This window comes from Callithrix jacchus, chromosome 9 (genome assembly GCF_049354715.1).
Source record: "Callithrix jacchus isolate 240 chromosome 9, calJac240_pri, whole genome shotgun sequence".
In the NCBI taxonomy this organism is placed as follows: Eukaryota; Metazoa; Chordata; class Mammalia; order Primates; family Cebidae; genus Callithrix; species Callithrix jacchus.
The window spans coordinates 67,297,045-67,315,178 of NC_133510.1; the positions used below are offsets into that span (position 1 = coordinate 67,297,045).

The following is an 18,134-nucleotide window of genomic DNA, read 5'->3' on the forward strand; positions in this document are numbered from 1 at the left end:
CAGTAGCACTGCAGCCCCTGCATCTGACCACATCCCTCCCTGCTAAAAACTCTTCAACAGCTCCCAGCTTCCCTTGGGACAGAAAGCTCACTCCTCACAACAGCATTCAATAGCCCCTTTTACTTTTCTGGCTTCATCTCCAACCACTGTCACCCTCACCCGCCCCCACCGCCCACGCTCCACTGCTCTTAACACCCTGGTCTGCTCTCCAGCCACACAACTGCTGGCAGGTCCCCAGCTCAGCCTGCAGGGCCCAGCTATGTCTCATCCCCACGAAACTTCACACGGCCATTTTTTAGGAAGCTCAAGTGCACCCTCAGCGTTCCCATGGCCCCCAGGCTTCCTCCCTTTCTGGTGCATAGCCTCTGTGTGCTTGTCTGAATCCCTTTCTAAACTGTAACCTCTCTGCAGGCAGGGGCCCAGCCAACCTTGCCAAATGATTATCCTCCACACCCAGCACACCACTGAACAGCTAGTAGATGTTTAAGAAATCCCGTCTAACATTAGACTCTAATTATTTCATTATTCATATTTATTTCATCCTCATGGACCAAGGAGACACTCAGTCGGGGATTGGGGAAGCTGGCAGTCAAGGTCCCTTCAGCTCCCACCTCCGTGCTCACTCTCTGGGAGATGGGCCCCGCCACAAGGTTCCCCAGCAGTGGTAGGCCCACCACAGTGCCTGAGGCTCCAGGGACTGTCCCTGGGAGAAGTGGCTTGCCATCTTTTCAACACCAACCTCCCCAAGCTCCTTAATCACTTCAGACCCTACACAGCGGACGGGTGACCAAGAGGACATGAGACCCCCCTGCATCCCCTCTCCACCTGCCTACAGTCCCTGGGGCCTCTGCAGAACCACCCAGAAGCCCCAAAGTATGACATCACCAGTTTAGCAGCCTTCCCCACTCCCGTCACTTCCTGAAAGAGCAAGAGCAAGAAGATGATGCATGTGAGCCCTGCCCTTGGGAAGCTTCCAGGCTGGGAAATGAGGAATGAGCCTGACACCCAGGGCCCAGAGACCCAGCACAGAGGCGGTCCAGAAGGCAGACACATGCTTCTGGGTGGTGACGACAGCACCATCATCACGGCTACCTCTTGTTAAGTACTTACTGAGTGCAAGACTCCAAGCTAAGCAATTAATAGACCTTTCCTTGTTTAATCCTTACCATAACTCCACAACTCCATAATCCTTATTCTACAGGTTGAGAAAGGAGGCCCAGAGAGACCCAGCAATGTGTGCAGGATCACGCCGCTGTCAGTGGTAGAGCTGGAGTTTCAGTCCAGCTCTGCCAGCGCCAAAGCCCGTCGTCTTTCTACCCCATTTCAAGCTCCAGGCGGGGGTGTGTTACTTCCCTTCCAAAAAGCCTCATGGGAGCACCATTACCAATAACATAAGCCCCCCACAGCTGAGGCTACCCTGGTTCGACCCCTGTCTGCCCCTTCACCATTGCTCCCAACCCCCCATCACACCTTAGATTTTCACACTGCCTTTTTTTGAAGTTTTCCCCTCTGAGTCTTGGCTTCTGCTGTCTACTCTGGCTCAAAAGCCAGCCCCACTAACAGATGACAAAACAGAGGACTAAGAATGTTAAGTAACTAGCCCAAGGTCACGCAGCTAGAAAGCAATTGAGCCTGGTTAGAACCCAGGTCATTACAGCATCAAGTAATCAAGCATTAATTTGTGTTACAGACAATTAGGGAATGAGAATTAGCAGGACGTGTCACTAATGGCACAGAAGATGTTAGGGGAGAGGAATCGGGCAGGTTCCAGAGTGAAGGAGGGCCAGGCTAGGCCTTGAGAAACGGGTAGGTTCTAGTGGGCAGATTCTGGCCCACCCACCTTGAAAGGGGAGGGCATGAGAAAAGTACAGAGATGTCAGCAAAGAGAGGGAGGGGGAGGAAGAGGGGGTTGTTAAAATTAGGGGGAGAATGTGGCATGGTGGACAGAACTGTGACTGGGGGTCAGGGGACCGAGCTGTGTCCTCCAAACTTGCTGCATGATCTTGGGCAAGGTCCATCCATCTCTGGGGTGTGCCTTGTCTATCAAGGAGGGATGGATGCACCTAGGTGTTCTCTAGGGTCCCACATGGCCCTGACATCCCAGGACTTGGGGTGTGTTGCCCTTGGACCTTGAGACACAGAATCTGACCCCAGACCCCTGGCATGGGGCACAGGCTTGGACACCAAGGGCAGAGAGGGCCAACAGCCGACATGACACCTCACAAGGAGCACCCAAGGGCTGTGCCCAGCCACACCCAGTCATTAACGCGCCCCTTCTCCCCGTGCACCTGTGCTGTTAAGCATGTGTGGACTCACTGCAGTGGATCCAATTCTGTGGAAGCTGAAACGTGGCAGGGGCAAACAAGTCAAGGTAGAAATCGTGGTTAGAGGGAAGAAATAGGATACGCCCACCCCTAGCTAAAGTCCTAGACTTGTTTATCCTCAAGGAAAGGTGAAGGGAATGGGGGTCCTTGCAGAAGGGGCAGAGAAAAATTCCTGAAAGTAAGGGTGAGGGTTTTAGGATTGGAATACATGGTCTGCCAAACTAGGGGACATTTGAAGAAAAAGAATGGTCCCCAATCTAGGTGCATTGCACCCAGACGTACCTCCCAGACCATCAGCAAAGGAAACAGTCCTCTCTTGGGGGCCTGTACTCACAACAGACCCTGCTGGAGAGCTCAGAGCCTGTGGAGGCGGAAGACGCCTCAAGACTGTGGACACACATATCTGGCACATACACACACACGTGCACACACAGGTGCTTGCACACAAGCCTGAACAAAGACCCCAAGGTGGGCTGCCCATCCTCTTACTTCCAGATTGAGCCCGGAAAGCAGCTCTCCCTCTCTGGGAGACACGCCCCTCACGTGCCAAGGACATGCAGCCCTGGAAGTCAGAACGTCTTGCTGTCTCACCTCGCTCCATCTTGTCACAGTTCTGATGTGCGTGCTTCTTTTCTGACTCAAGAGGTGCCAAACAGAAACAAGCCCACCCACCTCTGCGTCCTAACGTTTGCCCTCTGCAACATGAGGTCAGCTCTTACCTGCCCTACCTGTTTGACCTCCAGACCCCTGTCTTATTCACGACTGAATGCTAAATGATGGATGATGGGCACTCCGGACCCCACGTGATCCTCTAGTGGCCAGCTTCACCCCACCCTCAGGATTTATCCCACAGCTAGAAGCTCAGAGCAAGCACCAGCTCCTCTGCTCACTGGCTGGCAAAGCTCTGCCTGAGTTTCTGTGTTCTACAAGGTCAAGTGAAGATTACATGAGAACTGCCTGCAAAGCACTTAGCACAGAGCAGGGCGCAGAATAAGCCCTTGACGTTGAGTAATACACTTATTATTAGTATTTGTCCCCAGTTTTAACTCCCTGTGCCCTTATCCCACCATCCCATATGTTGAGTAGGAAGTCCTTCTTGAATTCTAATCTCAAGCCTTCATGCCATGGATTGGGCCAATGTTCCCCCTTTATCGGAGCCTGGGGACTGAGGTGGAAAAAGCAGAAATGGCTGGTTGGAGGAGCCACCTCCCTGCAAGGGGCCAGGTAGGAGATTACAGAGGCGCCAGGCCCAGAGCTCCAACATGCACCTGCCGCAGCTCCAAGGGAGATCGGGGACCTGCCAATTTACCCCGCCCCATGATCTCATGGCTATGTGTGCCAGGCACTGGCTCAGGGAGCAGGTACTGACAGCAGCACCTGGGCAAGATGCCCAAGACAAGAAGACGGGAAGGCTGGAAAGAGCCGACAACAGAGCTGTCCCCATGGGGCTCAGACACGAGATTCCCCTGGCCTCCACATGAAGCCTTTATCTAGTGACTCAACATCTCTGTCCTTCCTCCCAGGCCCTTCTGTGCTCCCCAGTAGCCTCCCTGTGACTGTGGGGTAGGTGAGGGGAGGCTCTCACCCTCAACAGGGTCCAGTGCCTCCCCTGCATCTCTTTCTCCTGACCCTAGACAAGACACCCTTGTTTTAAAGCACAGGAGGTTTGCTGGGCAGGAGATAGCTGGCCAAATGCTGTCACTCCTGAGGCTGCTGCAGACACACACCTAAATGCCAGCTGTAAAGAACTATAATCCCCAAAGAGATGCGTCTCTCTCTCTCTCTCTCTCTCTCTCTCTCTCTCTGTTTCAGGGTGTCCCTACAGGACACACAGAGCAGGAGTCAGGAGTCACCAAGTTCTTCTGTGTCTTGAGCCTCAACCTCTCTTCCCCCAGCCAATTCCTGGATATGTCTCTCCCCAAATTAGCCCCTCCACCCACCCCAAAACCCACGGTTGGGAGTCCAGAGACCCTCCCCTGAGCCTGCCTGGACAGGCTGCAGCTTCTGGAGTACAGCATGGGCAGGCCTGGCTGGCAGCCCCAGGGAAGGAGCTGTCTGGTCCTTCTGGACCGCCAGGGGCTCCCTTTGCCTCCTGATTACAGGAGGAGGCCTCCACATGGCCCAGAGCTCTGCCTTCAGGGTGCTCTCTCCGCTCCCCAATTCCCTGTCTGCTCTCAGGCCTTCAGCTCCAGCACAGAGAGACACACGTGCCTCCTTGTCCCCACCAAGGAACTCCCCACCTAGGTCCTACCCCTTCCAGCTTCCTGCTTCCTGGCCCTGCTTCCTGGCCTACCCTTCCTGCAGGGAGCCACCTGGGCTCTGCCTGTCTCTCCCTCCCCAACCACCACCCCAGCACTAGAACCGGAGGTGCACTTGCTGCCCCCACCTCAGACCTCAGCCTCAAACCAGCCTCCCCCACCCCAAGGGAAGTCCTCAAAAATCAAAAACCTCATAACCTGGGTCCATCCACCACACACACACACACACACACACACACACACACACACACACACAAACACACACACACACGCTCTATCCTCCCTTCCCAACCCCTGGCCCCCACCTCCCTTTCTGTAAGGAAAGCAAGGAGACTCAAGTCTCCTCCCACCCAGGAGCTCTGTGAATCTGGGGTTTCTCTCCACAGCCTCAGGTCCGGGCTCTTGCCCAGGAGGCAGCCGAGTCTGAAGGCAGCCGACCGCAGGGCACACACCCTCCTGACTGGCCCCTAACTCCTGAGGAGGGAGGCAGCTGGCCTTGGTAGCATTCCCCACTCCGCTTCCCAGAATCTCTCTCAGCCCCACCTTGACAGAAGCGCACTCCTGCTCTTTTCTTTCCCCAGCATCTCACAGAGAAGACACTTGGATGGGCCACAGGCCAAAACTGGGCCAAAACCCTGGTGAAGAGGACCTGGCTCAAGGTCACACCACATTTCCACATCATTTTCCAGTGGTACCAACTGGGCTGGACAGGCGTGTGACTGGACAATCCCCACCCAGGAGGCAGGGTGAATTCCCAGAGTACCAGGTCACTGAGCCGTCAGTCACTCAGGGGTAGGGCTCTAGGGACTGGCTGGTTCTGGAATGATGCCGCTGGGATGGCAGATGCCGGTTGCTCCCCTGCCTGTCCTAACCTCAAGGAAAGCCTTGTCCCTCCTGGACCATCACACACTCCCCGCTCTTGGAAGCCTTCCCTGGCCAACCCCACCCAACTCTTACTCCACTGCTTACTCCCGTCCCCTCGGTGCTTAGATCCCAAGTTACCCTGTGCCCATTTGCCCTTGTTTATGTGTTACTTTGCAGATGTTTTCACAAAGCTACACATGCCACAATCATCACTATTTGTAAGAGTCTCCAGTGTGCATTAAGCCCATTTTGCTGGAGGATTAGTCCCTGCCCTTAAGGAGTGCCAAGGAAGACTTTGGATTCTAAGTCACATCTCCCCTGCTGCAACTTTTTCCTCTTGATAATCTCACTGATAAAACTTCCAATAAGGAACATTTCTCCCCATGAGCAAGTTCTTGCCTTCACTGCCAGGGAGGCCCCAGCTAAGGTTATACTGGGGAAGGACTCTCTGGGGAGTACCTGGAAGAGGTCAGCTTCTCCTCAAAGAAAGCTTCTCCAGCTGGTGTACTGCAAGCCCTTCCAAGACCAAGTTCCCTCCACCCGGCCTTTGGAACCAGCCTGTGTGCCAGTGCTGTGTCCCCAGTAACACACATTTCCCTTGGAAGCCATAGGAGGATGCAGAGAGAGACCAAACTGAGATTGATTCTCAGCCCTAGCACTTACTAATTGTGTGGACATAACTGCTCTGGACCTCAGATTTGCTGTCTATAAGATGAGCACCATGATATGAACACTTAGGGAGAGTCATAAAGACTGAAGTTGATCTGTGCTGCGCCTGGCGCAGAGGCCTCCCTCAATAAGTGACAGCCATTGCTATTGGGGTGCCCCAGCACCCCTTGCCCCCACCCATCACTGGCTCCCAGTTGGGCCCACACTGAGGGTGTAGCTATTGTGTTGGGGAAAGGAAAAAAAGGCCATGCCTGAGCTGCAGGCCCCCCCCAACTGGTCTGCTTTTGTGGGACACATTTTCTGATGCCCTCACCCTACCCCTGGGCTGGCTGGCTAAGTGTCCAGCACATGGGGAAAGGAGCAGGATTCAGGACAGCTTGGTTCAGCCCTGAAGCTCATCCAGGCCTAGGTCCAGAAGCAAGCCATGCCAGGGCTTCCCTTGTACCCTCACCTGTCCTGCGGCAGCCTCCACCCTGGAGGCCGCTCCTGGATGGCTTAGCACTTTGGATGTCAAGTGTGGGCCTTCCCGGGCACATGAAATGAGGGGGCACTTCTGTGGGTTGTTGGGGGCAGGAAGGGATCTGTCCCCAGCTGGATCTGGGTTCTCCCATTTTGGGACCCAGTCATGTCAGGGCAGCACACATGGGCACTTAGCACACACCTCATGATGGAGCAGAGGAGGAACAAGGCAAAACCAGGGAGTCCCCAGGCCCCTGCTCCTGCCCTGCCCAGAGACAGTAGAGCAGGTGTCTCCAGCTCCTTAACCTCAACACACGGGAAGAAATACATTTTACAGCAACCGACACATACATTCACAAAACTATACTCTGTAATGCAGTGGGATGGTTTCCTATCATCACGACCCTCTAGTGAGTCACAGATGAGCCTGAGAAATCCCTCTGTAAGTAATGTAAGCAAGCCACAGTCCCTGGCTGGCAAGTGAGGGAGTGCCGCACCAGGACAGGGACACCAAGGCCGCAATGCAAACAGCCGGGGAAACCACCCCTTCCTTTTTCCCTCACTCAGCCCCTCTTGGGTGAGGAGAGAAGCAGAGGACTGTGAGAAAGATGCCGGAGCTGTCCCACTCTGCAGCAGGCGCTTCCCGTGGCTTCTCACTAATCCTCACCACAGCCCTGAGCAGCAGCATTGTCTGTCCCATTTTGGAGAGGAGGCAATGCAGGCTCAGTGGCTTTAAAAAGATTCACTGCATGCTTGCCATGTGCCAGCAATGTTCTGAATGCTTTCTGTAACGCACAGCATTTACCTAGTCCCCAGAGCAACCCTAGGAAGCAGGTACCAGTGCAGCCGCACATGGCCGAGGAGGACACCACAGCTCCCCAGCTCCAGGTCCCACAGCCAGTTCCAGGCCTGCATCTGTCAACCCGGAACACTTTTAAGAAGTCCCTCCTGCCCCAGACAGAGTCCTAGGCTTCCCTGCAGACCCAGGTAAACTTCAAGTCGAAGGAGGCCTGCCTATAAGTGGAGAACATCAATAGGAGGGTGCAGATTGAAAGCTAGAAGGGAATATGAACAAGCGGCTGTGGCTGTGGGCTCGCAGAAAGGGGTAGCTCTCCTCCAGAATCCAGAGGCTGTTTTAATTTAATGTTCATCATAAAAAAAATATTGACGGCGCGACTGGATGAGGCTCCGCGGTGGCCTCCACGCAGGCAGCCTGCTCTGGACCCTGTGGTTCACTGGCTGCTCCAGACCCCCTCACTCCCCAAGGTCAGCTGCAGACCAGAGCCTCCTGGGCACAGAGAGACCTGCTCAGAAGGGACACCTCCATTTCTCAGAGGTGAGGAATCCTGGGAGTTTCATGGTGGAAAGGCAGAGCCCTGTCTTTGAGACCTGATGTGCATCTGGTTGCCAGGTTCTAGGGGGACCTGTGGGGAGAGGCAACAGCTGCCCAGCTCTGCCGGAGACAGAGGGCAGGGCCAGACCTGGGGCTTCCCACCCAGGATGCCATCAGCCCACTGAAATTCCAGCCCACATAGGCACCCTGAGGGCTGTCAGGGAGGGGTGAGATTTATGACTTCCCCACCCCCCAATACCCCAATGGGAAATGTTTTGAGCTGGTCAAAATCTCTCTGGTCACAGGGCCAGTGATCCTGAGGCTCCTAAATAATGGGGCAGGAGCCAGGTCATTAGGCAGGGGAGACTGTCATTAGCGCAGGTGATGCCACCACCGCACAGACAATGACAAACAGTCATTAGCAGCTGTGTCACTGGGGTGAGGCAATGCTGGCTGGCTGGGGGGGTGGCGCTCCCCCGGCCACGCACTCACACACACACACGGGGAGGAAGCAGACATTTGCCAACACCCACACAAGGACATCTATAGACACACGCACTTGCACACTCCCACAGCCACACATGGGGGCATGAGTGGGTGTGTCTGCACACTCATATGCTTACACGTCCACACACATTCACATGCAGGATGTGAGACCGCATATGCTCCCATGTGTTCCTACAGTCACAGGAGCACGAGAAGACATCACATTTGCACACTCATGTGTTCACACAGAGGAATGAGTGAGGACCCACATATGTGCTCACACACATTTACATATGGGCACAGGGTCACATGTTCACACACTTACGGTCATAAATTCACACACATACACAGGCACACAGCAGGGCCGTGAGCAGAGGGCATACTCGCATGCAGAGAGACACATTGCCCAGAGGCACACAGTGTCTGAGATGCCCCCCAACACACACATACAACAGGGGCAGGGACCTCGGATCCTCCCCACACCAGGCACCCAGACATCCCCTACCCTGAGATAGACACACAGAGCCTCAGGGGCCCCCGAGGAGAGACCCAAAGACACCCCCTCATCCCACCCACCCTGCTTCAAATGACGCAGCAGCCAGGAAGGAAAAACCCAGCGAAGTGTGGAAGCAGCTGGGTGTACCTCGGCAGAGGTCGTATCAGCTGCGCTGTTGCAGTGCCCTTCACACCTGCAGCCCTGATGGCCAGCACAGACCTGTCCCCCACATGAACCCCCAAGAAAGCGGCTGCTGTAGGCATGCTTCTCTGCCCCTCGCTATGGGAGAGGGACAGGAAGGGGCAGGCTGGAGTTGGAGGAGGAGGGGGAAGAAAGCAACGGAAACCCAGCCCCTGGCCCTGAGTTGAATCTCTCTCCCATACTCACCAGATGGCTTTTCCCCACCAAGCTGCAAAGCCACCCTTCAGAAAACACAGGCAGGGAGTGGGAAGAGAGGCGGAGAAAGTGGTGGACACAGCCACCAGACCAAGGGAGCAGCCTGAAACCCAACCCTTCGCTCTGGGTTCAACGCCTAGCTCCACCACTTACCAGCTGGCAGGATTAGCTTCCCGCAGCTGCTGTCACAGATTTCCATGAACCTAGGGGCTTCACGCAACACAATTGTATTTCTTTATTTAAATTAATCTTACTGACTGGGTGTAGCGGCTCACTCCTGTAATCCCAGTATTTTGGGAGGCTGAGGTGGGCGGATCACTTGAGGTCAGGTGTTCAAGACCAGCCTGGGCAACATGGTGAAACTCTGTCTCTACTAAAAATACAAAACTTAGCCAGGTATGGTGGCACATGCCTGTAGTCCCAGCTACTCAGGAGGCTGAGGCGTGAGAATCACTTGAACCCAGGAGGTGGAGACTGCAGTGAGCCGAGATCTCACCACTGCACTCCAGCCTGGGCAACAGAGTGAGGCCCTGTCTCTAAATAAATCTTACCACTGCAGCTCTGGAGGCCAGAAATCCAAAACAGTCTCACTAGGCTGAACTCAAGGTGTGGTGGGGCTGCGTTCCTCCTGGAGACTCCACAGTGGAGTCCATTTTCCTGCCTTTTCCAGATTCCCATGGCTGCCCACGTTCCTGGTCTCCTATTCATCTTCCTTGTGCCACCTCATCTCCTGCCTCCCTCGTCCAGTTGAAAGGACCCTCTTGACAACACTGGGCCCACACACATAATCAGGATAATCTCTGCACCACGAGATCCTCAATCCCATTTGCAAAGTCCCTTCTGCCATGTAAGGGAACATGCTCACACGTTCTGGGGATTAGGATGTGGACATCTTTGGACATAATTCTGCCTACACTGGGACAAGTCATTTAAGCTCTCAGAGCCTCAGTACCTTCAACTGTAAACTGGATGCCTTCGGAGCAGCTTGTGGTAGGAAGGGGTTGGGAGGACCCCTGAGGCCAGTGAGGGTCCGTGTGGGCTTGGGCGGGGGTTGACAGTTGAGGTAAGGACTCGGGGGTGCAGGTGTCCATGGGGTTCCCTGGATCTGGGCGGTGATGAGCCCTGCAGTGAGGGGAGCCACCCTGAGCTGAGGACACACAGCTGCGGTGACCCGGCACGGGGGCAGGGTGGGGCAGGCGTGCTTCTCCTGTTGGTTCCTGCCCTCCTCTCCCTCATCTACTGCCATCTGTTTGCAGGGCCCCAAGGCCAGGGCAGGCAGGAGACCCCAGACCAGGCTGCTATTACCCTGGGAAGTGCAGACTGCAGAACGATGACCCAGGCAGATAAACCCCACATAGAGGAATGGAGGCTGGAGTTGGAAGAGGAAAACAGCCTGTTGGAAAACAGTCATTAGCCCCTGATCCCGCCCGGCACTGCTTGTCCTCTCAGGGCGTAGCCAGGGGCCACTCAGAGAGGAGCTGAGGTCATTGGATTCCCACCAGCCCGCCCTGCGCCATCCAGCAGCCCAAGCCCGGGGCCGGGTCCTGAGCCCACCTGCGCCCACCTGCGCCCACTGGCCCAGTCTGCCCCCTCCCTCTGCTCCTCACCTCATCTCCACTTGCTGCCCTTCCCCAGCCCAAACCCAGCTCTTATTCCACCCAACAGAGGGACTGCAAGGCCAGGGAGTGGCCAGGCATCTGGAGATGCTTATTTGTAAGTCCAACTAGCTCCCCTGAGCTTCAGCTGCTGCCTTTATCTGGCCCAAGGATAGACTGAAACCATAGTCTGCTCCCTTTTGAATGATCTGTGAGCCTGCCAGGGTGGCCACAGCACTCTGAGTGCTGAAGGGTGAGGTGGAACATCTGGGTGAAAACCCCATTCTTCTGCAAAATGAGGGTGCAAAAGCCCCGGGCCTGCCTACTGGTGCTGGGGAGGTGACATTGGTCACGTGAGCAAGCACTTGCTGTTCTCCTAGACACTGATGCTTCCTCCTGAGACACGGTGGGCAGGGCTGGCCCCACTGGCCCTTCACAGACCAACTGCCTTGGAGACTCCCCACGTCTTGCTGCATCAAGAAATCCCCAACAGGTGCTGGAGGAAGCATATAGAAGGATGGGGAGGGGAAAACACAGCTTCCTGCACATCACAGGACTCTGATAAATAGGTGCTGAATGCATAACGATCAGCTACAGAGTTCCTACTATATGCCAGGCACTGTCCTCACTGCTGGCACTACCCCACACCGCAATTGACGAAGCTGCCCTTCTCCAGATATGTCCTGAGCCTCCTGGGCAGGTACTGAGGACCCCTGGATGGACGGAACGTCCCTATGTGGCAGGCAGCGTGCAGGCTGGTGGCTCCACACCCTGCGTCAGCTGGAGCAGTGCCCAGCGCCACCCTGGGCCGCTGCCACCCTGGCAGGCTCACAGATCGCTCAAAAGGGAGCAGACTATGGTTTCGGTCTATTATCAGGCCAGATAAAGCCCGCAGCTGAAGCTCAGCGGAGCTAGTTGGACTTAGAAATAAGCGTCTCCAGATGTCCTGCCACTCCCTAGCCTTGCAGTCCCTCTTTGTTCTTTTCTGAAAGCAGCCTCAGGGAGGAAGACACCTCCTAAATAGCTGTGTACAGTGTCAGGGGTAGAAGGGTGAGGAGGCTGCAAGCAGCTGAGCAGCTGGCCCGGAGGCAGGGCTGGATGGAAAGAGACTCCAGAGCTCAGAAATTGCTGGTCTCAGGGACAGGGGGGCATCCAGAATTGTGGGGTGAACACTCATCACGATCCTGCCTCGCTTATCTTTATATTTGCCCCAGTGCTCAGCACAGGGATAGGCACCCAGTAGAGACTCAGAAATGCCCAAATAGCAGAGATAAGGAAGATTGACCGGTTTCTGCAGTGACCAGGATTCCAGGCATGGGAAACCAGGAGCAGGAGAAACAGCCCTGTCTAACGGGAGAGGAAGGGAAGAGACCCTTGCCTAAGAGAGCCATAGAGAAAGTGCTAATAACAGAGGGCGTGCCCTGTCTTAATTGAACAGCTGTTTACTGCATACCTGCCATGTGCCAGTGGCAACAGAACAGTGAACAACGCAGCCCCTGCCATGGGGGAGGCTGCTTTTGAGAGCTGTCTTGCTCAAAGGACAAGCAAGGGGGCTTCATGCAGGGAGGAAGCAGGCCGAGGTGCTTCTGGCCCAGTGTGAAGCCCAGCGACAGAGGGATGGAGGGGAGCTCCTGAGTGTCTGAGGCCTAAGAAATGAGGGCTGTAGGAACCTCCCTCTTGGGTCACAGACAGCCAGGCACAATGGGTGGCGTGGAGTGTGAGCACGACAGGATCCCTGTTGCTAGGACCTGGCCTCTCCTCCTGGGAGAGGACACAGATTTAAGGACGTGGTGTTTCCCGGGGAACCAAGGCAGTCTTTGCTGCCCTCAGCCCCCACTGTGAGGCGTGAGCAGCCGGAGGAAGTGGGGCTCCCCTGCCAGTTTCCCTTTGTGCAATCCTCCTTCCTGCTCCTCTCCACCCAGAAGCAGGCCTGGCAGCCGTGCCGAAATGCCACTGGCATGAACCAAGCACCCACACAGCAGGGCAGGGTTGAGGGTTCCCCAGGAAGGCTGGGGCTGCCCTACACCTGGACCAGAGGAAACTGACCAACCCACACATCCTCCATCCCTGCATCCCACCTCTAAGGAGAGGGCCCTGGGGGGCCTATGACTTGGTCCCCACTCCACCCCATGTGCATGTGTGACAAAATTCTAGGCCTGCTAGGGCCTCTGCCATCTTGGGGAGGTTTTCTTCTGCTTCTTTGCTTTGCAAGAGGGACCCTAATCTTGTCACCCATCCAAGGCATTTGGCCATGGCCAGACTCTGGGCCAGAAGCTGAAGGAGCAGGATGCCAGGCCTCAGAGTCAAATGGCAGTGGTCTGCCTGACCCCTCCAGGCAGAGGACCCAGTGTCAACCTGGGACTCATCCCAGTGAGCCCAGTACAGCTAGCAAGGGTGGGGCAGGGGCCCCAGAGCTGGCTTCCAGAGATGGCGGACACCCCCCTGACTTGCTCCCACATCCCATCTGGGCTCTGTCACTCTACAGTATCCCGAAGCTCTTGCTGTTGTACCCTGTGTCGAAATCCAGTGTAACAAGGGCCTTGGGAGGAAGAGTGGCTTTCCAGAAAGAAATAGTTATCAAGCAACTCTGATGCATGCCAGACACTGTGCCAGGCATTGAGACACTAGAGAAACAAAGCCTCCACACAGTCCCTGTGCCCACAGAGCTGTGCAGGGGAGGCAGATGCAAATACGTAAACACCAACAATAAATAATTACAAATTGGGCTGAGCACCATGAAGATGGGAAAGTGTAATTAGCCTGTGCCACCTCTTCCCAGCCCCAGAGGCCTGGCCTCATTACAGAACACACACACCTGCCCAACCTCCCCACATGCTGCTTGGCCAGGGACCATGGATTGCACTGGAAGCTAAGTACCCGGCAGAGCAAGAGTGTTCACCATAGTTTGAGGAACACTTGTTGAACTAAACTGGAAAAAAAAGAAAAAGAAAAAAAGATTATCCGGTACAACCTAATTTTACAGGCCATCGAGGCCCAGAGAGGCTAAGCATTTGGCCCCAAGCCACACAGACCAGACCAGAAACCAGGTCTCCTAAGTCCAGATCCAGTGCTCCTGTCACATCCCATGATGCCTGCTGGACAATCTTGAACCCTTTCACAGGCTCCAAGAATCTGCAGCCTCCTGGCCCATCTCAGATGCCTGCTGTACAGATCAGCACTGTCCGAAAGGACCACATGTGATGAAGGAATTGTGCCAGCTGTTCAGTCACCTGGCACCGCTCAGCAAGTGCAGGGAAAGGTGGCCAGTGTGGTAGGGTCATGGGGTGGGGAATGGGCAGGGCTGTGAAGAGAAAAAGGCATGGTGGAGGTGAGACACAGCAAGGAAGAAGGATTGGGTTTGACATTCCAAGGAATCTTCCATCCCCAGAACCATGGGGAGCACTGAAGGATACCGTGCCCAGAAAGGACATGCCTTGATCACAGCCTCCATGAGACCCCAAGGAAGTCACTGCTCCTCTGAGCTCGCCAGTACCTCCGGCACTCCAGTAACACCAGCTGGAGTGGTCATTCATTCATTCAGTTGTCATTCTTTGTCAAAACCCCACACAAACAATAATTTCTCACATCTGCAGCTCATAAGGCTGGCCAACCTAAAATACCCTTCCCCTCCCCTGCCTGGACAGCTCCTGCTCTTCCTTCAGGCCTGAGCTCACTGTCCCCATCTGGGAAGGCATGTGAGATACCCTCATCTGGGCCAGTGCCTCTTCCATGTCTCCAAAGCCAGCCTGGCATGGGGAGGAGGCTTCATTTCTCCATCTTGGCTGTTACTTCTCCTTTCTTGACTCTTCCCACACCTACACTTAGGTCCCCAATCCCCAGCTCTGAGACCCTCAGAAATTCTGACCACGGGCAAGGCACAGTGGCTCATACCTATAATCCCGGCACTTTGGGAGGCCGAGGTTGGCGGATTGCTTGAGGTCAGGAGTTCGAGACTAGCCTAGTCAACATAGTGAAACCCCATCTCTACCAAAAAATACAAAGGTTAGCCAGGCATGGTTGCATGCACCTGTAATCCCAGCTACTCACAAGGCTGAGGCAGAAAAATTGCTTGAACCCGGGAGGTGGAGGTTGCCTGGGTGACAGAGTAAAACCCTGTTTTGAGAAAAAAACAACAACTTCTAACCAAAGTTAGAGTCTGCCAAAGAACCTCAGTCCCCAGCCTAGGGGATCCCACTCCCAGGACCAGCCCCTGGACAGCCCTGCTCAAAGGGAAGATCCAGAGAAAAAAGGCCAGGAGTTGCTGACTTCCTGAGGGAGATGGCACTGACAGATCATGACCATAGAGGGGGACACGCATTTAGGAGAGAAGATGAAAGACCGACAGGAGCTAAGCAGGCTCCTCTGGGAAGGCTTCTCGGAGGAGTGGCTCTCCTTCCCATCGCGTCCTGCAGTGATACGAAGATTTTCCCCCATAGATTCCAAACCCTCTGCTGGCTCCCCTGCCCAGAGAGTCCCTGTCTGTCTCCCTAAGAGTCACATCCTGCCCCAGAACCCAAGCCAGGCTAGGATGTGCCCACGGGAACATTCAGCCAACAATGATGTCTTGCTATCCAACATCTCCAGAGACCTGCTGCTCCACAGGCCAGGAGGCCTCAGGCCAAATGGGGAACAGGGCGGAGAGGAGGCGCTGAAACTCTGACACTTGGATACCATTCTCATAAGGACATCCAGCTGGGCTGCAGGGACACAAACCCAGTGGCCTCTGCCCTCACCCAGGGCCAAAAGGAAGAGCTGCAGGCCAGGACTCTGAGTGGGCAGGCAACTCCGAGAGGGACAGGCAGACAGTAAGATGAGAGAGAGAGAGAGAGAGCACAAGAGAATGGAAAACACAGAGGAGGCGGATGAGAATGCCAGGGAGACCCATCACAGGTTGGGAGGGAGTGACGTGGAGAAGGAAATGGGAGGAGAGAGGAAAAAACAAGAAAACGCCCCCTCACTTCAGGACCAGTTCCAAGAGGCTCTGGCAGCCCAGCCCAAGCCTCTTCCCGGGTACTCACCTCCAGACAGCCCTGCCCTTCCCAGCTCCTCACCTCCGGACAGCCCTGCCCCTCCTCTGCTCTTTCTCTGCCTCCTGGATCATCCGGATTGGTCCTGTCACCAGTGACAGGGGACGGGGCAAAGGGGATAGGCTCAAGAGGCAGGGAAGGGAGACACAGATTCCTGTCCCTGGTCCATGTGAGAACGTGAAGGGCAGGGCTCTGGAATCCCAGAGGGTACAGGATGCCCAGGTGTTCTTTCTAGCTGGGGTTGCCTGAGCCCGTCCTCACCTGAAGCCCCAAGCAGGTTGGTTTATTTGTACATCCAGGAGGGAGTTGGCGACTGCCTGGGTACCTAAACATCCTCAGAGAGACTGAAACCTTCCCCTGCTGTCCAGCTCCCACTTCCCGACCCCTACCAGGCCTCCTGCTTCCCTGGGTGGGGGTCCAAGCCCCCAGGTGGTTGAGGCTCTGAGAGTGATATCAGGTCCTCGGTGAGGGTGGAGATTGGCACTGGCCAGGACAGACAGCCCTGCCCAGAGACAGCAGCCTGGACCAGGACCCCTAGGATGCCAGTTCCGGAGTAGAAGGAATAGTGCTCCTCACACCCAACTGTCCAGGTTCCCATCCCTCACAATCATGCGGCTTAGCCTGGGCACTCCAGCCCTCTGCGCCTCCTCCTCTGTCAGTTGGAGTGATGAGAATTAAAGCATCCACCTCAAGTGGGGGTTGTGGGGAGGATCACAGGTGCGCTGGAGGAGGAAAGGAGATGAGGGATGAGCAGGGGAGAGGGAGGAGACAGGGCTGGGCTGTTTGTGGAGTTTTGTTTATTTGGGGCTTTTTGTGGCTGTTCCTGTTTGGCAGCCAGAACAGTGACAGTCAGAGACATCTCCACCAACTGCACCCAGGGGAGACTGCTGGAAAAGAAGCAGCAGGCAGGCCCCACATACCTCCCCCAGGCCAGGGCCCCAGGCTAGCATGCCTTTCATTCCTCTAGGAAGGAGAGGACATCTGCAAGGAAAGCCCCCTGATGCAGGGCCCCAGAGGCAAGCCCTGCAAAGCCATCCCTAGAAGCCAGGGACTCGGCAATTAACCACCACCTGTCAACTCTCAGGGGCTGACTGAGGCCAGAGGAAGGAAGCAAGAAACAGACCTAAGTCACGCACAGGCACTTGGCTGTGACTCCAAGAGAATTAGGTGGCGGTGCTGCCCTAAACTTCTCCCCGGACAGTAAGAAGGCAGCTTCCTTCTCTCGCCAGCTACCCTTTCTCAGGGTCCTAAAATGTAGAGGCTCGGATGAAAGAGCTCCTCAGTCCAACTGTCCAGGTTCCATCACAATCGCGTAGCTTAGCCTGAGCACTCAAGCGCCCTGTGCCTCCTCCTCTGTCAACTGGAGTGATGAGAATTGAAGCACCCACTCAAGTCAGGGTTGTCAGGAGGATCCAGGAGCTAATTCATGCAAAGCATCTGGGACATACCTGATGCGTCTGCTGTTTTTCTGGCCTTGGCAGAGCACAGATGCCGCTGCTGCCCCCTCCCTTCCCCACAGAGCACACAGGGGTGACAGGGTGGGGGGCAAGGTGCTGCGCTTGACCACATGCCATTCGGATACCAGGCCAGAGTGAAGACAGTGGGAGGCCGAGGCGACCACAAAAGTGGGTGCTGAGTGGGGAGGGCAGCGCACCTCAGTCACCCGGCAGTGCCTCGCCACCATACCCAGCAGCAGATCCTGCGATCAGGCTCAGGATGGGCCCGTGGCCTCCGGAAGGGTCCTGTGCCCTTGTGAACCAGAAGTGCCCAGTATGTGAGAAAGAGGTCTGCCCTGGGAGGTGGAGACCCAGGTCCTGGCAAGTGGTTCTCCCCATCAGGGGCTCTCTCTTCCCCTGGGCCCAGCAAGGAGCTGCTACCCCTTCCATCTCTGACCATCCGTGACTCTCCCAGACACGCTCCTCCCTCTGCTCTGGCCCCTGCCACTCAGAGCAGGGGTAAGACAGGTCCAGGAAAGACATGCAGAGCCAGCCACCAGGGCCAGAGCATCAGGACCATCAGGGTTACCCGCTGGTAACCCCCTGTGGGTAGAAGAGTGAGGTCTCAGGAACTGTGGGAAGATACGGGGTGCCCTGGTCTGGGTGGGCCTCTGCTGCCCTGTCAGCAGATGTCCTCTCATTTTGTCTGTGGGGGCAAAATGGTGTCTTTTGTATTTCTACTTCACAGATGGTATAAAGAGGTCAAAGGAGGCAGAGAAGAAGGAAGAGAG

At 55.5% G+C, this 18,134-nt stretch overlaps 1 long non-coding RNA gene across 1 annotated transcript in view; it reads right to left on the minus strand.

Annotated features, from left to right (window-relative positions):
• Positions 1 to 18,134, minus strand: part of LOC144577772 (uncharacterized) — a 47,577-nt gene that overhangs the window by 17,085 nt on the left and 12,358 nt on the right. The window lies entirely within an intron of this gene.